Here is a 24446-nt window from a genome sequence, read left to right as displayed (position 1 = left end):
GAAGGCTGTCTTGCTCACGTCCATTTGTCTTTGGGTTCAGAGTTAGGGTTTCCTCGTGCCAGCCAATACTTTACTGTTTTGTGAGGTAAGCAGTGCTGGGTCTGATTTGCCTGCTCCACCTCTGCTTCCTAGCATTTCCCAGAGGGCTAGCATATTTGAAATCAAAAGCTGGCAACCCTATTTATGATATTTATGGGTTCTTCATATTTCTGGGACTCGACCCATGCACAATAGAGAATTTATTACACTTCTTATTTTGTGAGGGCAGAATTATGTGCCCAAGCTTCAATCAATCTCACATTTAGTTTCAAAAATATTTGCTTGAAAGGGAAAAACGTAACTTCTTAGGATAGCTCCAAACACTAAGCAAGCTTTATTTTATTGCTTTAACGCTAGCCAGCAAGGGACATCAGATTTGAAGAGTTATAATATTTAGTAATGTTGGGCTTTTTGTCATATCCTGCCTGAAAACTGCAGTTCCAAAAGATAATATGGGGCTTTAATAACTTTTTGGCAGCAAGCGGCTTGGCAATAGTCTTGTAGCCCAGTCCAGCCTTGTGCAGGTCTACAGTCTTGTCCCTGACATCCTTGGACAGCTCTTTGGTCTTGGTCATGGTGGCTATTTTAGAATCTGCTGGATTGTTTCTGTCGACAGGTAACAAGCTGGGATTACAGGTAAGGCCTCTCCCTTACAGCAGGTGCTTCTAATCTCAGCTCGTTACCTACAGTGAAGATACCAGGTAGCCTGACATCTGGCTGGTTGATAGGGGATCAAATACTTATTTCCCTCATTATAATGCACATCAATCTCTGACTTTTGTCTTCTGGGTTTCTGGGGTTTTTTCCGGTTGTTATTCTGTCTCTCACAGCTACAATAAACCTACCATTAAAATTATGGACTGGTCATTTCTTCGTCAGACGGCAAACAGGCAAATTTAGCAGGGGATCAAATACTTTCTCCCCCTCACTGCAGATGAGCTAGCCAGTGGTTTTCAAAATGTCTACTGAACATGCAGAACATTGACTTGCACTGCAGAGAATTATGGATCATATTCTAAGGTGCATTCTCAGTTCATGCAATGTGTGTTGAGCATCAGTCCTGTTGAGCCTCACCAAATTAGACCTCCTCTCCAGAACATCTTCAACTATCTTCAGGGGAAGGTTGGTAGTGGCAGGTAAGCCAGCTGTCTATATGGGAAGCCCATCTGACATTGACAATCATTTCATTGAAGAATCCCTGACAAGCCTCTGGGAATGCAGAGCTCCCTGGACCACAGTTCTGAAAACCGCTGAGCTATGTTGTCCAAACGGTGCCAGGTTAAACGGCTACACACCTATCCCCACATCATGGCTATGCTGAAGTTCAGCAAGCTAATTTCCATATTTTCTCCAAATGCGTCAAACTCTAGAGCAGCGTTCTCCAACTTTGGTTCCCCACATCCTGTTGTTCTATAACCCCCAAGAAGTTTAGCCAACAGCCAGGGATGGAGGGGGTTGTATTTCAACAACATCTAGAGAACCAAGGCTGAAGACCATTGCTCTAGATCAGGGTTTCTCAAACTTGGGTCTCCAGCTGATTTGGGGCTACAGTTCCCATCATCCCTGACCACTGGTCCCGGTAGCTAGGCATGATGGGAGTTGTAGTCCAAAAACAGCTGGAGACCCAAGTTTGGGAAACCCTGCTCTAGAGCCTAGCCTTCATCCCTCAAATGCACTAAGAGATGCTCTCATAGACCTGGCAGCAAAAGGGAGAGGGGAAGATTTGTGCGACTGCTCTCTAGAAGTCTAGATCTGGATCTCGAGTCTTACGCCGGCATAACCGAGAGCACCGCCGACCTGCCACTTCTAATCCCCTATTGTTAGAATCTATTATTTATTATCTGTAATGCTATATAATTCCCCCAGCTATATTATTAAATCTGCAGAAGTGTTCGGAGATACCTTTGAATAGGATGTGCTCAGTGGAAATTAATTGCATTCTTATTAGGCTGACAGGTCCCCTTTATACACATGCAAATGAGCGGCAAAGAGCTCTAGAGACACTTCTGGGAAGGGAGATGTGTGTTACTGGAACGCCCTCCTCCGGGGAAAAACTACATCTCGGGCACCATCTAGTGACTGCAGAGCTTGTCAGCACTGCAGAGCCTGCCAACTTCCAGCCATAGCTCTGGCTGCCATTTCTCACAAGCTTTATCTCTGAAGCTCAGGGTCCCGCAAAACGGCAGATGAGATTTCTCGACTGCACCACTTCAGATCACATGCAGAAAATTAGAGGTCAAGGAGAAGAATAACTTGGGAATGATGCCAGTTTTCTATGTGCAGGGAATCGAGAGGCATGGCTAAAGCAAAAGTGCCTGACCTGTTGTTGGGACTCCAAAAATGGTGTATGTTCATATACCTGAAGGAGTGTCTCCACCCCCATCGTTCAGCTGGACACTGAGGTCCAGCTCCGAGGGCCTGCTGGTGGTTCCCTCACTGCGAGAAGTGAGATTACAGGGAACCAGGCAGAGGGCCTTCTCAGTAGTGGTGCCTGCCCTGTGGAACGCCTTCCTATCGGATGTCAAGGAAATAAACAATTACAGTGGCACCTTGGGTTACAGACACTTCAGGTTACAGACTCCGCTAACGCAGAAATAGTACCTCGGGTTATGAACTTTGCTTCAGGATGAGAACAGAAATCGTGCTCTGGCAGCGGGAGGCCCCATTAGCTAAAGTGGTGCTTCAGATTAAGAACAGTTTCAGGTTAAGAATGGACCTCCAGAATTAAGTTCTTAACCCAAGGTACCACTGTATCTGACTGTTAGAAGATATTTGAAGGCAGCCCTGTTTAGGGAAGTTTTTAATATTTGATGTTTTATCGTATTTTTAATATTCTGTTGTAAGCCACCCAGAGTGGCTGGGGAAACCCAGCCAGATGGGCAGGGTATAAATAAGAAATTATTGTTATTATTATTAACTCCCATCATCCCTGACCATGCTGGCAGAGGCTGATGGGAGATGGAATCCAACAACATCTGGAGGGCCACACATTCCTGATCCCTGGGTAAAGGAAGACGGCTGGAGCTAATACCTGCAAGAGTTTCTTCCCTCCCACCCCTCAAAAAAAATATTGTGCTACTGATTGGATCTAATTGGCTTTTTATGCTGCCCACGCGCTTCAAGTAGCTTGGCTGTCTCTCTAGGGGTGTGTGGGCTTTTTCCTGTTTGTTTTTGTTTTTTAACAGCAGCTGACATCTTCCCTTAAAAAACAACAACAAAAAACTTAGGCCTATACAGTGGTACCTCGGGTTACAGACGCTTCAGGTTACAGACTCCACTAACCCGGAAATAGTACCTCAGGTTAAGAACTTTACCTCAGAATGAGAACAGAAATTGTGTGGCGGCAGTGGGAGGCCCCATTAGCTAAAGTGGTACCTCAGGTTAAGAACAGTTTCAGGTTAAGAACGGACCTCGAGAACGAATTAAGTTCTTAACCCGAGGTACCACTGTACCATTGTCTCCAACTGACCTTACAATGCCGGGACTGTCACGAAAACCCTGAAGCCATCATGGAACGGTCTCCTCAGGAGCTTGTGGACTCTCCTTCCTTGGTGGTTTTTAAGCAGCGGTTGGATGGTCATCTGTCCTGGATGCTTTAGCTGAAATTCCTGTATTGCAGGGGGTTGGTCTAGATGACCCCTAGGGTCCCTTCCAAGTCTACGATTCTACAATTGTGGCTTCTCACTTTCTTACGCTGAGTCCCAAATTCCCATCTGTGTTGAGGTATGCTAACAGGAAATGATTATACACCTAGGGTGGGGAACTTGTGACCATCGAGATGTTGCTGAGCTACAACTCGCATCAGTCCCAGGAAGCCGAACCAATTGCCAGGAGTGAGAGAAGGTGCAGTTCAGTGGCTGGAGCTGATGGGATATGTAGTCCAAAACACCTCAAGGGTGAAGGCAGTTGTGCCCATTTATCTGGGAGTAATCCCATTTTACTCAATGGGACTCGCTTCTGAGTAGAAGTGCACAGGGTTGTGCTGTAAAGAAAGTAACATTACCATCATACTGAAACAGTATTTACAGTATTCAAATTATCTCTGTCCCATGAGACTAGGGCCCTTCAGGATTTAACCTCCTTCTGTCAGGCCTATAAGATCAGAGCTATTCCGCCTGGCTTTTAATTTGAATTCAGCCTGATCTTTTATTTCCCTTCTATTCCCTCCCCCTCCCCTTTTATGAAGATCAACCGCTTTGAGACCCCACAGCTAATTCTCCCCTGGCCTCCTCGCTGGCCCAAGTAGGACCAAATCAGCCAGTTAGCCCTGGGGATTATCTAATTGATTTTTGAATTTTATTGTTATTCGTGTTTTTATACTGTATTTTATGCTGCTTTTATAATTGTTTTAAAGTGTTTAAAATTTGTTAGCCACCCTGAGCCCAGTTTTTGAACCGGGAAGGGCGGGGTATAAATAAATTTTTATTATTGTTGTTGTTGTTGTTGTTGTTGTTGTTGTTGTTGTTATCTGTTGAATACTGTAAATACATGGGGTGTGTGGGATCTCAGGGTAGGGATATACACCTTTGGTTCCCAGCTTGCACTCAGCTCCCATCTGTGGCTCCTAGAAACTGTCATCATGTGAAGGAGAAGAGTTGGTGGAAGAAGACTGGAAGAAATTTAAATTTTATCTACAGAAACATTGTAAAATTAAGGAATATTAGAAGGATGTTGGAATGAAGTAATGTGGTTTTAGCAGAAATGATATAAAGGATTAAGTAAAAATGGAATGTTAATTGGTGAAAGAACAGAATGTAAAATTATAGTATATTAAGATAAATCATTAGGATAAAAATAAAGATGGAAAGGATTTGCTGAAATATCTAATTGAATTAGAATACAAAAAAGGGAGGTGTGAGGAGGTCAAGGAAATAAGCAAAGGAAAGAAAGTTATGTAAAGGATTGATTTGTTGTTTTTTTAATTATCTGCATCTTTTGTGTGTGTTTTTTTCTTTATTCTTGTATTGTTCTTTATTTTTTCTTTTTGTAACCTTTAAAATCTCAATAAAAATTTATTGGGGGGAAAAAAAGAAACTGTCGTCATGTGACTGCACTCCAGGAAATGGCTTCAACTGGCTGGCTAAACCAGGTGAGGGTAGCTGATGTGTCGCAAACCCACAGTAACTTAGGGACGACGGGCCCTGGTGCATTGAGCAGACAAGACCAAGAGTGGGTCCAACAATGAAGAAGGCATTTGGGAATAGATGGGGCTCGTCAAACTGGGCAAGTAGCCCCTCTAGGAGAAGAAAAACTCTGATCCTAAACCTCTGCTGCCTTGCGGGATATCTAGACTAAGGAGTAAAGCCTACACAAATCCAACTTGGGGTCCTTAAGATGGTTGGATGGTGCCTTGTACGCCACCCAGTGTGGTGTTGTGGTTAAGAGCGGTAGACTCGTAATCTGGTGAACCGGGTTCGCGTCTCCGCTCCTCCACATGCAGCTGCTGGGCGACCTTGGGCTAGTCACACTGCTTTGAAGTCTCTCAGCCCCACTCACCTCACAGAGTGTTTCTTGTGGGGGAGGAAGGGAAAGGAGAATGTTAGCCGCTTTGAGACTCCTTCGGGTAGTGATAAAGAGGGATATCAAATCCAAACTCTTCTTCCGGCAAGTCCTGCAGCCCAGCTGCTGCCAAATATATTGCTCTGCTTTCCTTTGGACCACATCTGCGAGGCTGAGAAGGCAGGGAGTTGCCTTCTGGGGAGCCCAGGACCTCCATAGACACAGCCCAGGATTTCACCCTGGGAAAGTCACTTTAGTGCTGCTAATGGAGTGGTTTTGCTTCACACCCCTGTCCCCATAAGGTGCACTCCATTGTCTCTCAAGACAGACAGATGCCAACAACAACAGTGTGTGTGTGTTCATTGATAACCCAACCCTGTCCTTGCATTTCCAGAGTGGCCAATAGAAGGGAATATGACGCTCAGGAATATGGCTGAAAAAGTTCCCCCAACCCTTCTGCAAGTATTATTAACTGCCGCCCCCCCCATATCATCATCTGAGGCCCTTCTTGGTGTGCCTCCTCCATAAGAGGTCTAGAGGGTGTTAACACACAAGAACGGGGTCTTGTCTGTGGTGGCTCCCCATTTGCTCTCCCAGGGTTGCTCATCTGGCACCTTCCTTACATATCTTTAGGTGCCAGGTGAAAACATTCCTCTCCTCATAGGCCTTTGGCTAATTAAACAATCTATGACCTTTTAAACAGGTATTGTTTTTGCTTGTTATTATGGCATGTATTTTTGTGTTTGTATGTTGTAAGCCGCCCCACGATCCTCAAATGAAGGGCTGTACAGAGATTTAAGAAATAAACAAACATTTTAGGTGGAAGGAAATGGAGGCTGAGTGCTGGTGGGGAGTGTTTTCCTGTGTGGCAGAGGCGGGATCCAGCCTGGGACCTACTGATGCCTCATGAGACTCTTAACCTCAGGGTCATAGGTTGGGGGAAAAGGTTCCTGCACAGCAAGGGTTGGACTAGGTGACCCTCGGGACTCTCCTTCCAAGTCTAAAATCATATGCTTCTGTGAGTCATAGTTTAGCCTCTCTGCCACTGTGTTACACCAGCCATTTACCAGTCTATAAGAGTATGGACTGAAGCAATACAGCATAGGGCACCACGAGCCTCACAGACCAAAGTGCCTTGCTCACTTTCTCCCAGGGCTGCCGTCACAACATAAATTTCAACAGTAAAACATCATGATTCAGGCAGCGGTGGGAAAACGCGAGTGGCGCTTCCTGGAAGTCAAGAGAGAGACCGTTAACGGAGGAGATTAGGGGGTAATTGATAAAACATTTCCCCGTCTACAGCAGAGATCAGAGGGAGGGAAAGTGACTCACCAGCCCAAAACACACACACACACACAAAACTGACCCGATGGAATACAAATGACAACGGCGCAACTTCTGGCACAACTTCTTCAAGGTGAGCTCCTCTGCAATGACAGGAGGGAACTGGGTCTTGTGAGAGGCCCGCAAAATCTCGCTGGAACCCAGATTTAGCAGGCACAGGGTGAGCCTGTGACCTGAATTCAGAAATTAAAGTATTTACCATCACAAAAAAATGTCTGGGCTGCCCAGGTAAAGCAATCACTGGCCATTGTCAGGTATCCTGGCGGACAGGATTTCTGCTGTAGACAGCTTCCTGTGATGTATTTCTGCTGTAGACAGCCTCCTTTTATGACATATGTATGATGTTTTTGGGGGGTGGTCTTGAGCTACAGGGTGGGCAATTTCAGAAGTCTATATAAGGGCTTGCGCACCATTGTTCTGGGTCCCTCCTCCCTCCTGCGTGTGGTGAGTGGGGACCCTGTTGCAGTTCCTTGAGTAAAGATGAGGCTTACTAGCAGCTTTGCTTCTCAATATACTCTGGTTGGCCTCTGTTATTTTCTCCTACTGATAGGGAACCCACTAAAGGGCTCTATGCGGGCTCTTGGATACCTCATAAGGGAAAAAGGAGCAGGTTTTTTCACTTCAGCATCCTGAACACAATTGCTTTCCCTGCATTGCGAGGGCTTTTGGCCAATTGCCTTCCGTCCCTCCCACCCCCTCACCCAGAAAAAGAGAGAGAGAGAGAGAGAGAGAGATTGAGAGAGAGAGAGAGAGAAGGCCACTCTTCCTTGCCCCTCCTCTGCCTGAGGATGAATTAAGCCAAGAACAGGAGGTACAGCAAGGATCCTGCAGTGACCAGCTGCCTATTTTGCCTCAGATGGAGCAGAAAATCAGCCACCTCTTCAGCTGCTCCCGTTCCCCAAAGCCTCTGTCTATGGTTGAGGGCCCAGCAGCAGGGAACTGGGCTACCTTGCACCAAATTTTGGGACACGACAGGCAGAGCCTCCCCGAGAGACCTTCTTCAGCAAAGCCAGAGAGGATTCAGTTTGTGCAGGGAACAATTTGGTCCCTCAGCTCTTCATATACAGCTCTTCACAGTACGTTTCCAAGCACAATTCAAAGTATTGGTGCTAACCTTTAAAGCCCTAAACGGCCTCGGCCCAGTATACCTGAAGGAGCGTCTCCACCTCCATCGTTCTGCCCGGACACTGAGGTCCAGCGCCGAGGGCCTTCTGGCAGTTCCCTCGCTGCGAGAAGCCAAGTTACAGGGAACCAGGCAGAGGGCCTTCTCAGTAGTGGCACCCGCCCTGTGGAACGCCCTCCCAGCAGACGTCAAAGAGAAGAACAACTACCAGACTTTTAGAAGACATCTGAAGGCAGTCCTGTTTAGGGAAGCTTTTAATGTTTAACTGACTATTGTATTTTAATATTCTGTTGGAAGCCGCCCAGAGTGGCTGGGGAAACCCAGCCAGATGGGCGGAGTATAAATAATAAATTAGTATTATTATTACTGTATTATTATATACTGTTTTTGCAAAGAGAAAACTAAAACATCCCACCCACTGAAGGAGCCCACCTATAATTAAAAGCCAAAGGCTTTGTGGAATAAAACTGGTTTTGCCTGGCAACCAAATGGTGGGGCCAGGTGAGCCTTCCTGAGGAGAGTATTCCACAAGTGGGGAGCCACCACTGAAAAGGCCCCGTTCTGGTGTTACCCTTCCCCCTGGAACCTCCCATGGAGGGGGCACATGGAGAAGGGTCTCAGGTGACGATCACAGGGTCAGTTCCTTCCTTCGAGGTTTTAAAGCAAAGGTTGGGTGGCCATCTGCCATGGATGCTTCAGCTGAGATTCCTGCATTGCAGGGGGTTGGACTAGATGACCCCTGGGGTCCCTTTCCAACTCTACAACTCTGTGATTCTATGTGGGGAGAGGTGGTCCTTGAGGTATTGGTTCCAGAGCTGCATAAGGCTGATCAAAACCAGCACAAATTGGTGGCCAGTGCAGTCAGGCCAGGATTTATTTTATTCTTATTTATTTATTTATTGAATTTATATACTATAGCCAGGGGTCTCAGGGCAGTTCACAGAATAAAATCAAGATATAAAAACACAAAATACATAACAAAAATAAAAACAACCCAATAGCCCCCCCCCACATTTTAAAAGAGCATAAGATGTAAATCAGGTCGACCAAAGGCCTGGTTAAAAAGGAATTTTTTTGCCTGGTACCTAAAGGTGTATAATTGAAGGCACCAGGCAAACTTCCCTGGGGAGAGCATTCCACAGAGCCACCGCAGAGAAGGGAGCCACCGCAGAGAAGGCCCTGTTCTCGTGTTGCCACCCTACTCAGCTTTGAGAAGGAGGCACACGAAGGAGGGCCTCAGAAGATGATCTCAGGGTCTCGGTAGGTTCATATGGAAAGAGGCAGTCCTTGAGATAGTGCGGTCCTGAGCTGTTATGTGCTCAGACTGTTTTGCTCTGGTGTGAAGCCTGGCCACTGACTTCTGCACCAACAGCAGTTTCCAAACCGTCTTCAGAGGCATATAATGTGTTGCAGTAAACTAATCTAGAAGTTAGCCTATCCCTGTCCAGATAGGGGCACAGCTGGGCCACCAGCCAAATCTGATGGAAGACACTTCATGCCAGCAAAACCATCTGAGCCCCATGATACGGAAGGGGGGGGCATGTCTTCTTCACCTTCTTCTTCGCTACAATATATCCATTTATTTCCAATTGTCAATGTCAAAAGGGACTAAAATCTATAAAATTCATAGAAAATCAACGCGCCAATCTGCTCAATTTCTCTAGGACTCCATCACACCTCCCCTGTCCTCCATAATCCCTCAAGCAAGGTGTCAAGACCCTAATCCTGTCAAATCACTCTGCCAAGCCTTTCCTCCGGGCAATGCCAGGTGGCAGACTATACATATTTGGACCATTGTCTTCTCATCACCGGTACTCAGGAAGTGTTTATCTGTGCATATCTCCAACTCTGCATATTCCCCCTCCCTCCTCCATATGTTAATCCGTGTAACCCAACCTCTTCTTAATGTATTCATGATGTAACTGGGATGTATTTTGCACTGTATTCTGGGACATGGAGGGAAGTTTCAAAAGTTCATGTCACCCCTTTCTCACTGTTCAATCTCGCCTTGAACCTGTTGCGCAGTAAACTTGGATCTTCTGCAGCTTGCTCCTGTCTCTGGCTGAGCTCATTTTCCTCCGCAGGGACCCGCGGACTTAGTCCGACGAGCTGGGTGGCAGAGTAACCTCGCACCCAGATTTTACCGTAACACCCAAGTGACAGCAATTGACAGTACCTTCAAGCCATGTACCTGCTCCTTCAAAGGGAGTGTCGTCCCATCCAAACCAGGTCACCTCCCATCCATTCATCCCACCCCACCAACAATGCCTCATTCTTGTCAGGATTAATCTTCAGTTCTTTGGCTCTCATTCAATCCATTAATGAGAAAAAACATCTATCTAGCACATCTACTGCCACATCTGCAGAAATATATTAATCCTTATGTAACCAAAAAAGGACTGTCCACAGAGAACAAGGAGGTATCAGCAGGCTAAGGGAAACTCTGGTTTGCAGAAGCATATTTTTTAAAAATAAAATTGTATGTAAGAGAGAGGGACCTTAAACACAGCCTAACGAGGACTAATGAGGAAGCTCAGTGGCCATGAAATGCTGACTGACAGTTAGGAAGGTGGTAGTGGTGGAGGAAAACAACATCAGAAGAAGAGGGAATGCAATGGAGTACAGTATTCTGTTAAAAAAGGACATGGCTGGCTGGCACCCAGACCAGGAGCACTATACACTGCAACATTTTGCTGCAGGTCCCATTTGCTCATCAATGATTGCCTGGTGATCAATAAGAAGAAATAAAGTAACAGGACCTGTAAACAGGAAACTTTTAATTAAAGGCACAGGAGTCTACACTGGAGAGGCTGGTTCTGCAATTGTAGAAAAATCACAAATCAGGTCTGGAGAAACAAGGGAGAAATCAGTGTGCTGCAACAATTGGACAATGATGTCATTTAGGTTTTCTGTAAAAAGTGAGAGAACACCAGCTGTTATTTACTGAGAGGAGAATTAGAGTAGACACAACTCGGGGTAGTGGCTTTTCAACTGAATCAGAATTCCTTGCCTTATCTTCTCCACAGATGTATTTAACACTCCCAGTTTATCTTAAAACGTAAATGCTAGAGCAAGAGAAGCTTTCCACTTTTACTAAGCTACATAAACCAAAGCTTTGCACTTTTATTAAGCAATATAAACCAAGCACAGCATCACCAAATGTTTCAGTCTGCCTCCTATCTTCCAAATATTGCAGTACTATTATTTCATTCTTGCTCCTTCCTTCAGCAACGGGAAACAATATTTGAATTTAATTCAGAATATTTACCAGCAAGGCTTTCAGCATGGTTCCTGAGTGCTGGACTTACGTGGAGCCCTCAGATGATGCTGGAATACAACTGCCATCATCAGAGCCCAACAACATCTAGAGGTCTATGGGTACTCCACCCTGGTGTAGGCCAGCCAAAACTCAATTCAAAAGAAATCAAAAGGCATATGCCACCCTGGGCATGTTGTGTTTATGTCCTGGCACTGAACAAACTTTGCTCTCCGACCAGCCAGCTGATAGCAGTGGTGGCTGATTTACTTTCTCCCAAGAATCAGAAATCTCTACCACCCCAAAGTCTTGCCAGGATGATATCAGCAAAGTCAGGTGAATCTGAACTGTCTGGGACCATTCTGACGTGAGAAGCAATGTGGCCAACCGATATCCTTTCCTCTCTGCCTCATTTACACACCATAATTCTATTGGCTGTACAAAATCAGAGCTTTTGGAGCGGAGCTTGGCTGGCAGATGAAGTTGTTCTGGGCAGAGCCATTTCGGTCTTGCCAAGTTTTCGTCATAAATCCTATCGGATTCTGTCCTTCGCTACCCGGAACACTGCTTAAAATTTGAGAATTGACTGGATGCGGTTTTCAAAAAAGCATCGCTTCCAACAAAGCCAAGCTGACAAAAATACACATCCATAATCATAGCTGCCTCCAAACCTCAGCAGGAGACACTTTCCTTAAAGGATCTGATTCCACCGCCACAGCTAGAATCACAAGTGTGTTTGTGTGTGTGTGTGTGATGCCTCAAACACAGGCTGAAATCAAATATCATAGCAAAGAGAATATATGTGGTAGCTCCCATGCGACCCAGTGACAGCAATCTTGCACACCACCAGGTCTAACCCACGCTAACCACATGCTTCCACCGAGACGAAGGAGGGACTCTCACGGCAAGGACAATGAGCATTTGTACATAGACGCGCATTGCTGGTGCTTTTAATTAACCCAGGGGGTATTGTTGCCTGGCAATTAGAGCACGGAGCAAGGATGTTTACATTCAGTCCTTGGCGCAAGGAGGAAATCTAGTTCTAGAGCACATCTGCACTATGGATGGAAACTGGGTTCCAAAACTCTCCCACAAAAGAACTCTGGGCACTGTAGTCCTGTCGCAGAATCATAAAGTCATAGAGCTGGAAAGGAGCCAAAGGGTCATCTAGACCAACCCCCTGCAACACAGGAATCACAGCTGTTGAGGCAGTAAGAATCACAAAAACGGTATCAGCAGTTTCATGAAAAGAGAGCTTGGGGCAAGTGATGACGATGAAACCCATTAATCTGCAATTAGAAATATGGGATAGTAGTTCAACAAAGGTTTACTCTGAGTAGACACATTGAAATGAATGGACCTAACTTAGCCATGTTTATGCATTTCAATGGGTTTACTCTGAGTAGACATTTGGTGAACACTGCATTTTATAGTGATGTGCAATTAGAGGCAATGCCTTGCTGGCCAGGACTTTTGGATATTCTTTCCAGTGCTACCACCCACCACCTATGAAGAACAGTATCTCCTCTTTGTTTTGGTTTCCAGCATAAAAGGCAGCTTCTGCATCGTGTCACACTCTAGAGCAGAGATGGCCAACTTTGAATTCTTGAACTACGACTCCCATCAGCCCCAGCCAGCATGGCCAATGGTGAGGGATGATGGGAGTTGTAGTCCAACAAACGTCTGGACAGCGCTCAGTTGACAATCCATGTTCTAGAGTGACCAAGACACAGAAACCAGGGTGGGATATGCAAATGAAGGGATGGAGTTATGCAGATAGGCGCTTACTGGATTCTTACTGAATCCCACCAGGCTGATAAACACCAAGGTTGACAGAATGAGGGCCAGTGTACAAGTAGAATTTACACAGATTTGAATTCACACCCATCTACACAGCTCCCTGGGTGACCTTGACCCAGTTGCTTGTCTCAGCCTAACCTACTTCACAGGGTTGTTGTGAGGATAAAATGGGAAGTGAGGTGATCTATTATTTGCTTGGAGGAAAGGCAGGACAAAATGGCCTAAAGAATAGACAGATTTTACAAACTATTGGAGACATCTCATATGCAACATTTATTTCATTTCCAAAAGGTTTGGGCAGGAAATCTTCCTGACAATCCTGGCTCCATGTTAATTAGTGGGATCAGAACATGCTATTTTCCACCTGTTGGAATAGTCTTAGTAATATTTCCACTAGTCAGGGTATGGGGCTTGGGAATAGCTCTTTCACCAAATCTCTACTAGAAAGAGTATAAATTATACAAAACTAAAAAATTTGCCAATTGGTTTCATATTCCTAATGTATGTAAGTGTTCCAGAGCAATTTTTGAAATTCACCAGGTGCCAGGCACGTTTTGTGCCTTTGTGACCAAGTGAAGATGCCATCTACAGGTGCATAACTGGGGATCTTTGGATCTTGCCTGTTTTCACACACTAACAAGACATCCTGTCGAATTCTATCCATGATATTTTATCTGCACAATCAGAATGAATTGCAGGAAGCAAAAACACGTACTGCAACTAGACATTCTGTGCTGGCAACTGTAACCCTGGTTTAAGGAGCCATTGGGCACCTAGCTTATATATCTGAGTTTCTATTCTAACACTGAGAGTTAACCCAAAGAGAAACTGAATACAGTGGTACCTTGGGTTACATACACTTCAGGTTACAGACGCTTCAGGTTACAGACTCCGCTAACCCAGAAATAGTACCTCGGGTTAAGAACTTTGCTTCAGGATGAGAACAGAAATTGTGCTCCAGTCTTGCGGCGGCAGTGGGAGGCCCCATTAGCTAAAGTGGTGCTTCAGGTTAAGAACAGTTTCAGGTTAAGAATGGAACTCCGGAACAAATTAAGTACTTAACCCGAGTTACCACTGTACCCTGTTGCCTTCCCTGCTGCACAGTACAGCAGGCACACAGAAGCATGCCCCTATCTTTCAAACAGAATTATTTTGTTTGTGGTAGTTGGAGATTCCACCGTAGGTATAAAGGTAAAGGTAAAGGTAAAGGGACCCCTGGCCATTAGGTCTGGGGTTGCGGTGCTCATCTCGCTTTATTGGCTGAGGGAGCCAGCGTACAGCTTCCGGGTCATGTGGCCAGCATGACTAAGCTGCTTCTGGCAAACCAGAGCAGCGCACGGAAACGCCGTTTACCTTCCCGCTGGAGCGGTACCTATTTATCTACTTGTGCTTTGACGTGCTTTCGAACTGCTAGGTTGGCAGGAGCAGGGAGCGAGCAACGGTTGGAGATACCACCGTAGGTATAGCCAGTTTAAAAACTGTTGAAGACTTGTGATAGGCAGGAGTCCTGCTGTATCAGGCCAAAGGCCCATCTAGTCTAGAGTCCTGGCCTTGCAGTGGTCAACAAGATGCCTAAAGGAAACCTGTAGGCAGGACCTGAGGATAACAGCCCTTTGCCTACCTGCAATTCCCAGCAGCTGGTCTTCAGAGGCATCCTGCTGGGGACATTGGAGACAGAACATCTCCAGCTTGGGAACAAACACAGGAACATGGGAAGCTGCCTTATTCCAAGTTGGAGCATTGGTCCAGCTAGTTCTGCATCATCTCTACAAACTGGCAGAGCCTCTCTGTCTTTCAGAGATGAGTCTTTCGCAGCCCAACTTGGAAATGCCAGAGATTGTACCTGAGACCATCTATATTGCAAAGCAAATCCTTGAGCTATGGCCCTGGTAGATAAATTAACCCCAGACCTTTCCCAAACACACATGAGCCGGTCAATATACAGTTTATTCCAACCCCAAATCCCTCAGTCTGAGAGGTGCAGACCCTAAGTGGAGGTTTCATCTGTCCTCAGGTTTGTACCAAAATCACTTCAGGACTCCACATGCCAAAAACACCGATAAGGAACCCTGGTGTCAAACAAAACAAAAACGAAACAACTGAGCCGCGGTGTTCTGAAGCATTGATTCAAAGGATTCGCATGGTCGCATCTGACCAGACCAAGATAGTAGGGGGGTGCATAGTGCCCCCTGCTGGATGAGGCCATGAAGCACTTCCGTGCCCCCTCCTTTTTCAACAGCACAAACTTGCTTAAAGGCATCCTCTCCTAAACCCCTCTGTGCTTCCACAAGCCCCAGCTCCATATCAGAAATACATGCTGATCCTAACCCCCTCACTGCAGCGGCTGAACAGATCATATAACACCATTCACATAACAAAAGCTACCACAGAGGTATCAACATTTTCAAAAGTACAGGGTCCATGGGTTGGCTTTTGAAAAATGGGGTTCTATAGTCCTAAGCTAGTTGGGAACCACTTCGTGAATACAGTACAGCAACATAACCCCCACCCACCCTATAGCCATGTGGCATGCCTGTTGTGGAGGGCTGGAGGCCTACGGGAGATAAGTGACTTTCCCAAGGTCATATAGGAAGTGTGTGGCAAAAAAGGAGACTCTTTATTGTCCGTATTCTAGTTTATAAGCCCCAGCTGAGCCCCTTTGCTTCATAGCACCTGACATCTCCCCCCCCCCCAATCCTAAAATAATAAAAAAAATTGGGGGGAAGCTACCAAAGATTGCATAATGAGACTATTGAAATGAGACAGATGGATGGAAAAGCAGAATGGAGGGGGGTGGACTTGCTTTCCTCTGCTCCAGCAAATGACTCTCCCTACCTAAAAAACATCTCCCCCGACTCCAACAGTCATAGTTCTTCCATGGGGGAAAAGGAGACTACAGCTGTTCTCTTCCACAACCTTAGCAATACACTCCTGAATTCACTTAATGGAAATTAGCTGCCCCTGTAACACCATTTTTACAATCTAGTGAATCCCATATTCAGGGTAATATAAAAACGGTAAGTGAGGTGGGAGGGTGGCCTTCCTTGTTTTGTAGGCCAAGGGGGGGGGGAGGATTCTAATTTGTTTTCACAATTCTAAATATAGGGCCAGTGTGGCGGTCATTTTTCTCAGAGCATAAAATATGTGCTGAATGTGGGGTTTTGTTTGTTTTGGAGCACCAGATCTGAAAGATAAAGCCAACACATAACAAGAGAGAGCGTGCCTCTGAGCACATGCAGAGTACATTTCCTCATTATTAACTACAGTATAGCAGATCCCAAACATCTAATCGTTGGGGCAGGATTTCCACAGCAGAGGTTGCTGTTGTCAGGCAGGTTTGAAGGGGCAGCCCCTCTGAATTAAACTGGAATAATAATTTAGTAGTGGTTATTCTAAATTAGATAAAGGGGAGAGGTGCAAGCACACAGAACTCTTGTATGGCTCTGGCACTGGAGACCATGAAAACAGAATCCCCTCTTCTCCCCTCCCCTCGCCTGGGTCCTGGGTCCTGACTTCCCCTCCCCCTTCCCCAGCTGCCAGCCCTGGGGAATCTCAGTCCATCTGCCTCCTCATCCTTCACTCGCCTCCTCTCTTTTTCCTCCAGCATCCTCCACACAGGGCCCAAGGAAGACCACTCTGCGGGCAAAGGCAGGCCACGGGGAGGGCAGCCCCAGCCAGCCACTTGCCCTCGAAGCAGCCGCATCCTTCCATCTCCGGCTCTAAGCAAAGTGGACGGGTGGGGTGGGGGTGGGGAGCGGAGAGGAAGCGCAGAGAGTGAAACCCCATCCAAGCCATCGATGGCGCAAATCCATCCTTCATCCACAGTTCGATTGAGGCTGCTGCGCCCTCTCTGCCGTCCCTGCAACCATCCAAGCAGGTGGGGTGGGGGGAGAGATGGGGGCTGTTCTTCGGAAAGGGGGGTAGGGAAGGAGAGGGCATCCTTCCGCCTCCCTCCCTCCCCGTCAAGATTACTTGTAGGGCTAAGTAAAGACCACAGCCGTGCCTTTTCCCTCCTGCAAAGTCACACCGTGGAGGCAAACCGAAACACCAAATATTTGTGGGGTGGGGGTGTTGAAAGAGGGGAGGACGCAAGATGAACCCCTCCAAGCGGTGCTCAGCAGAGATCTGAGCCAGCATCAGGTTAAGCGCTAGCAAGGACCATCAGCAGCAACAGCAGAGAAAAAGCATCCTTTCGCCAGGACTGGACATCCTTTGCTCCGCGCCATCATTGCCTCTCCATCCCTCCATCCCTCCATCCAGACCTCCCCTCCCCCACCAGCTCCATCCCCGGGCGGCCCGAGCCTCTGCCCACTCCGCACCATAATCCATCTCGTCTCCTAACCCCGATCTCCCCACCCCAATACCCCAGATGCGGATCCTGCGCCCCGCCGCCCCTTACCTCCGCCCGCCAGCGCAGCCTCTCTTCGCAGCCGACGATCCAGCGGCTGCAGCGGCAACAAAAGCGCCCGCTCCTCCTCCTCCTCCTTCTCCTCTTCTTCCTCCTCCTCCTCCTTTCCCCCCGCTCCGTCAGCCGGGCAGGCCGGTCCCCATCTGGCTAATCACCGCGCTCCCCGGACACGAGCGCCGCCAGCAGCAGCTCCAAGGAGGAGGATGCGCATCTTCCGCGGCCAAGGCGCGGCGCAAAGATGGAGACGTCCAGGGGGTCCTCCCGGAGCCGGAGCCGGGTAGGCCTTGGGGGCCCGGGCTTCCTCTCCGCTTCCCCGGATCCCTGCGCTCCTGGCCGGCCTCCGCGCACGACCAGCACCGCCAGCTCCGCTCCCTCCCTGTGGCCGGTGCCACCCCGGGGACAGACACGCCCTGGGCCGGGGGGACTTGGGACGGCCTCGGGGAGAGCCGGCCGAGCGCCAGCCTCTTAAAGGAGAAGCGGCCTCGCGTAAAAGCCGCTCGCCCCCGACGGCGTAAAGGAAAGGGCCAGAAGCACCGCCGACGCTCATTTGATTTGCTACATTTTTATACCACTCCCTCCCCGGTTCGTCCTCTCAAGAACCCCGTGAGGTAGGCTAAGAGAAGGTGACTGGCCCAAGGTCACCCTTCTTGGCTGAGTGGGGATTTGAACTCCGGTCTCCCAGTTCGACCTTGCCAAAAAAGGTCCATATAGTCAAAGCTACGGTTTTCCCAGTAGTGATGTATGGAAGTGAGAGCTGGACCATAAAGAAGGCTGATTGCCGAAGAATTGATGCTTTTGAATTATGGTGCTGGAGGAGACTCTTGAGAGTCCCATGGACTGCAAGAAGATCAAACCTCTCCATTCTGAAGGAAATCAGCCCTGAGTGCTCACTGGAAGGACAGATCCTGAAGCTGAGACTCCAATACTTTGGCCACCTCATGAGAAGAGAAGACTCCCTGGAAAAGACCTTGATGTTGGGAAAGATGGAGGGCAGGGAGAAATGTAGCAGGGAGAAATTTGACAGGGAGAAATGTAAAGTATTGCACTTGGGCAAAAAAAATGAGAGGCACAAATACAAGATGAGTGACACCTGGCTTGAGAGCAGTACATGTGAAAAGGATCTAGGAGTCTTGGTTGACCACAAACTTGACATGAGCCAACAGTGTGACGTGGCAGCTAAAAAAGCCAATGCAATTCTGGGCTGCATCAATAGGAGTATAGCATCTAGATCAAGGGAAGTAATAGTGCCACTGTCTTCTGCTCTGGTCAGACCTCACCTGGAGTACTGTGTCCAGTTCTGGGCACCACAGTTCAAGAAGGACACTGACAAACTGGAACGTGTCCAGAGGAGGGCAACCAAAATGGTCAAAGGCCTGGAAACGATGCCTTATGAGGAACGGCTAAGGGAGCTGGGCATGTTTAGCCTGGAGAAGAGGAGGTTAAGGGGTGATATGATAGCCATGTTCAAATATATAAAAGGATGTCACATAGAGGAGGGAGAAAGGTTGTTTTCTTCTGCTCCAGAGAAGCGGACACGGAGCAATGGTTCCAAACTACAAGAAAGAAGATTCCACCTAAACATTAGGAAGAACTTCCTGACAGTAAGAGCTGTTCGACAGTGGAATTTGCTGCCAAGGAGTGTGGTGGAGTCTCCTTCTTTGGAGGTCTTTAAGTAGAGGCTTGACAACCATATGTCAGGAGTGCTCTGATGGTGTTTCCTGCTTGGCAGGGGGTTGGACTCGATGGCCCTTGTGGTCTCTTCCAACTCTATGATTCTATGATTCTATGGCACAAGGAGAAGGGGACGATGGAGGACGAGATGCTTGGACAGTGTTCTTGAAGCTACCAGCATGAGTTTGACCAAACTGCGGGAGGCAGTGGAAGACAGGAGTGCCTGGTGTGCTCTGGTCCATGGGGTCACGGAGAGTCGGACACGACCAGACTAAACAACAGCAACAACTCCCAGTTCGAATTCCAACCATGACGCCTATAGGAGCCAACTCCTAGTGGCTGAAGGGTCTTCGTGCCCCCCATAAAATATTTGAGGGGGCTGCCCCCACCAGTTGATGGACATTGCCTTTTAAATGGTATGTGTGCACTGCGTCATGTGATCAAGAAGGGCTTACCTGCCTCCCCCCCATATTTTATTCAAGTTGGCACCCCTGATATGCCATACTGGCTTTTAAAGTATAATAATAATAATAATAATAATAATAATAATAATAATAATACTTTTATTTATACCGCACCCTCCCCGGCCAGAGCCTGGCTCAGGGCAGCTAACACCAGTAAAATTACAATAAAAACATAATAGGGGGGGGGAGAAAGAAAAAACAAAAAAATACAATTTCAAATGCAGCCTCATTTTAATAGTAGCCCATATACTGCATTCCAAAGCAGCCCCACATATATTATCAGAGTACTCCTTACGGCAACCCTGCAAGAAGGTCAGTGTTCTCATTCCCATGTGGAAGAAAACAAAAGGAAGGGGTGCCGGGCATCTTATTATATTTATATTCCACCTTTTTTCCAAAGAGGTACCTGGTTCTCCCTCTCCCTCCATTTATCATCCCAACAACCCTGTGACGTAGGTCCGGCACTGAGAAAGGCTGCGATTGGCCCAAGGTCACCCCGTGAATGAGTTGAACCTTGTCTCCCAGCTCCTAGTCTGACACTGCTGCACCAAATGGGCTCTTGTTGTAGGTAGAGCATGAGACTTGATTTTAGGGTTGTGGGTTCGAGTTCCACCTTGGGCAAAAAAATTTCCTGCATTGCAGGGGGTTGGACTAGATGAAGAAGAAGAAGAAGAAGAAGAAGAAGAGTTTGGATTTGATATCCCGCCTTTCACTCCCTTTAAGGAGTCTCAAAGCGGCTAACATTCTCCTTTCCCTTCCTCCCCCACAACAGACACTCTGTGAGGTGAGTGGGGCTGAGAGACTTCAGAGAAGTGTGACTGGCCCAAGGTCACCCAGCAGCTGCATGTGGAGGAGCGGAGACGCGAACCCGGTTCCCCAGATTAGGAGTCTACCGCTCTTAACCACTACACCACCCTTGGGGTCCCTTCCAACACTACAATTCTATGGAATCGGAGTGTGCTCCCCCAACCCCCAAAAAGGGATGTGAGAATATCAGCACTGGAGCAGGAGCTGGCATTCCAGGACTTCAAGCAGCAGGTATAATATCAGTATTGTTAGCAGGATTGGGGAATCTTTTTCAGCCCAGTGCCACATTCTATTATGGGCAATATTTCAGGGGCCACATAGGGAGGAGATTGAGGTTTGGACAGGTAGTCCTGGTCACTCAGCTATCTGTATTCATAGTTCAATTCTCACCCCCCTTGCCTTGAGATAGGGAATCCAGGGGGTTGGTGGACTTTGCTGAAATTGCTAAAGTGACCAGAAGAGTCAGAAATCAAGAAGACCAAAATTTCAATAAGGAATAGGGAAAATTTGTAACTTATCCTAAAGACCATTGTAAATGGTTAAAATTGTTAGTAGGATTGGAACACAGTGGAGAAGAAAAAGATTTGGATCATCAAAAAAGATGCGGGAGGAAGTGATTAAATTACCGTAGGACCCACAAAGGGGAGGATGGAAGTCCAGGAGATTCCTTGGAATCTTGTTTTTATTCTTAATGTTTGATATATATCTGTAAAACTTTGATTTGAAAAACCAAATAAATAAATTAAAAATAAAAACAAGAGGGGGTTGATTTACTGTGAAAGGGATGGGGAGGGAGCCGAGGCCTCCCGTGATTTCGCCTAGTGGAGTGCTGCCTCCACTATCTGAATTAGTTATCAAGAGTCTGCAAAATCTGGCCTTCTTTGTAGCTATTGGGGGTTTGGAGTCAAAACCGTTGTCCATGTCTGAAGCAGCAAGCGGTCAGTGCTCAGAAAGCAAGACTACAATTCATCCAGGGCAGAGGAGCAGTTGGAAGATCCTCCAGACCGGAAATGACCGGCAGAATCCGAGACCAGGGAGAAGAGTCGGTGGAAGAAGATTGGAAGAACTTTAAAATCTATCTACAGAAACACTGTAAAATTATTGAATGTTAATGACGTTGGAATGAAACTAAGTGGTTCTAGCAATAAGGCAAAATAAGAATATGTAAGAAGGGATTGATATCAGATGAAAATTTGAAGTTAGAATATGTGAGGACAAACAATTAAGGGTAAATTAAGAGGGTATGAATTTGCTGAACAAATTTTTTAAATGGAATACAAAAAAGGGAGGTGTGAGGAAGTCAGGAAAATAAGTAGATGATTGTAAGATATCAGAAAGAGGGGTTTTTCTTTTTTTTTACGTTAAATCTCTGTTTTTGTATTCTCTTTGTGTGTTCTTTGTTTACTGTTTACTGTTATGCAATCCTTTTTTTTCTTTTTGTTAAAAACTTAATAAATATTATTTTTTTAAAAAAAATGGAAGATCCTCCAGACGTTGATAGACTACCATTCCCATCATCCCAGACCACTGGCCTTGCTGACTGGGGATGATGGGAGTGAGTCCCACATGGAGGTGTCACCACAGTGGCTATTACTGATTTAAGCTATTGAGAGTCTCAACCCAATGCCAAGCTAGTTGAAACTTAAGCTGCAATTCTGTGTCCAGATCAAGGGGAGTAATAGCCCCACTCTATTCTGCCTTGGTCAGACCACACCTGGAAGATCTGAATGACTCAGAGGAGAACTGGGTGAAAGTGTTGTGGTCAGATGGCACCAAAATTGAGCTCTTTGGCATCAACTCAACTCGCCGTGTTTGGAGGAGGAGGAATGCTGCCAACAACCCCAAGAACACCATCCCTACCGTCAAACATGGAGGGGGACATATTATGCTTTGAGGGTGTTTTTCTGCTAAGGGGACAGGACACCTTCACCACATCAAAGGGACAATGGACCAGGACCATGTATCACCAGATCTTGGGTGAGCACCTCCTTCCCTCAGCCAGGGCATTGAAAATGGGTTGAGGATGGGTATTCCAGCATGACAGTTACCCAAAACACACGGCCAAGGCAACAAAGGAGTGGCTCAAGAAGAAGCACATTAAGGTCCTGGAGTGGCCTAGCCAGTCTCCAGACCTTAATCCCATCAAAAATCTGTGGAGGGAGCTAAAGGTTCGAGTAGCTACACATCAGCCTCGAAATCTGACTTGGAGAGGATCTGTAAAGAGGAGTGGGACAAAATACCTCATGAGATGTGTGCAAACCTGATGGCCACCTACAAGAAACGTCTGACTTCTGTAATTGCCAACGAGGGTTTTGCCACCAAGTACTAAGTCATCTTTTGCAAAGGGATCAAGTGTTTATTTCCCTCATTATAATGCACATCAATCTCTGACTTTTGTCTTCTAGGTTTCTGGGGTTTTTCCTGTTGTTATTCTGTCTCTCACAGCTACAATAAACCTACCATTAAAATTATGGACTGGTCATTTCTTCGTCAGGGGGCAAACGGGCAAATTTAGCAGGGGATCAAATACTTTCCCCCCTCGCTGTACCTGCTTGCTAATGCTTTCAAAGAACTCTAAAAGGTTATTGAGGCAAGACTTAACTTTACAGAAGCCATGCTGATTCTTTTTCATTTTATATTTATATTCTTCACATTACATGTGATCATTTTATCCTCAAATATGCTTTCAACCAATTTACCCAGAACAGGCACCGAACAAAGTTGCCCGATTTCCCAGACCCACCATTATCCATTTTCTAAAAAACTGGCATTGCCTTGGCAACTTTCCAGTTCTCCTGTACAGAGGTCGATCACAGAGACAAGTTATATATTTTTGTTGTAAGGTCAGCAAGTTCACATTTGAATTCTCAAAGATCACTGCTCTGGACACACCTATTTGGTCAAGATTCCCATGTTCTGAAGTAAACCTTCTGGTCTCCTCTTGCTACCCATGCTGGTGTCCTCTTGGCCTTTGGTAGTACCTTACCTGATTTGGAGTACGTAGTCTAGCTGATCTACTATTGTGGCTTTGAATACCCCCCCCCCCGAATTCCCCTTTCATCTTCCTTTTTACCAATCTCGCTGTTATTATTGTTTCCGGAAATGTCCTCCTTAGTGGAAGTTGTTTTGGACTTACTTGGCCATTGTCAGCTTGTGTGTGTGTGTGTGTGTGTGTGTCCTAAGGGATTGGGATCTTAACAGTGGTACCTCGGGTTACAGATGCTTCAGGTTACAGACTCCGCTAACCCAGAAATAGTACCTCAAGTTAAGAACTTTTCTTCAGGATGAGAACAGAAATTGTGTGGTGGCAGTGGGAGGCCCCATTAGCTAAAGTGGTAGCTCAGGTTAAGAACAGTTTCAGGTTAAGAACAGACCTCCAGAACGAATTAAGTTCTTAACCCGAGGTACCACTGTATCATTGTCTCCAACTGACTCAACAATGCCGGGACTGTCACGAAAACCCTGAAGCCACCATGGAACGGTCTCCCTCGGGAGGTTGTGGAACTCTCCCTCCTTGGTGGTTTTTAAGCAGAGCTTGGAGGGCCATCTGTCATGGATGCTTTAGCTGAGATTCCTGCATTGCAGGGGGTTGGTCTAGATGACCCCTGGGGTCCCTTCCAACACTACGATTCTACAATCATGGCTTCCCACTTTCTCACGCTGAGTCCTGAATTCCCATCTATGTTGAGGTATGCTAATAGGAAATGATTATACACCTAGGGTGGGGAACTTGTGACCTTCGAGATGTTGCTGAGTTACAACTCGCATCAGTCCCAGAAAGTACCACTGTACAGCGTTGAGCTGGATTGGGATCACAGACTACAGTCCAATGCACACATGTATATATCCCATGAACACAGTAGGGCCTGCTTTCAACTGGGTGTAAGTAGGTCACACTGCAGTGACGCGGATGGCACTGTGGGTTAAACCACAGAGCCTAGGACTTGCCGATCAGAAGGTCGGTGGTTTGAATCCCGGCGACGGGGTGAGCTCCCATTGCTCGGTCCCTGCTCCTGCCCACCTAGCAGTTCGAAA

At 46.8% G+C, this 24446-nt stretch overlaps 1 protein-coding gene across 1 annotated transcript in view; it reads right to left on the bottom strand.

Moving 5' to 3' along the window:
• The window catches only part of MAP3K12 (mitogen-activated protein kinase kinase kinase 12), a 118904-nt gene extending 100969 nt beyond the window's left edge, over nt 1-17935 (bottom strand). Inside the window, exon 1 of the mRNA XM_081848928.1 lies at nt 17461-17935. The gene's annotated coding sequence lies outside the window, so the exon portion shown is untranslated. The remainder of the gene's footprint in view (nt 1-17460) is intronic.
• Nucleotides 17936-24446: the final 6511 nt, after the last annotated feature.

Source organism: Podarcis erhardii, assembly GCF_964252035.2.
Source record: "Podarcis erhardii genome assembly, chromosome: 2".
NCBI classification, from domain to species: domain Eukaryota; kingdom Metazoa; phylum Chordata; class Lepidosauria; order Squamata; family Lacertidae; genus Podarcis; species Podarcis erhardii.
The sequence above is the reverse complement of the archived record's forward strand: the minus strand, read 5'-3'. Positions and strand labels throughout refer to the sequence as shown.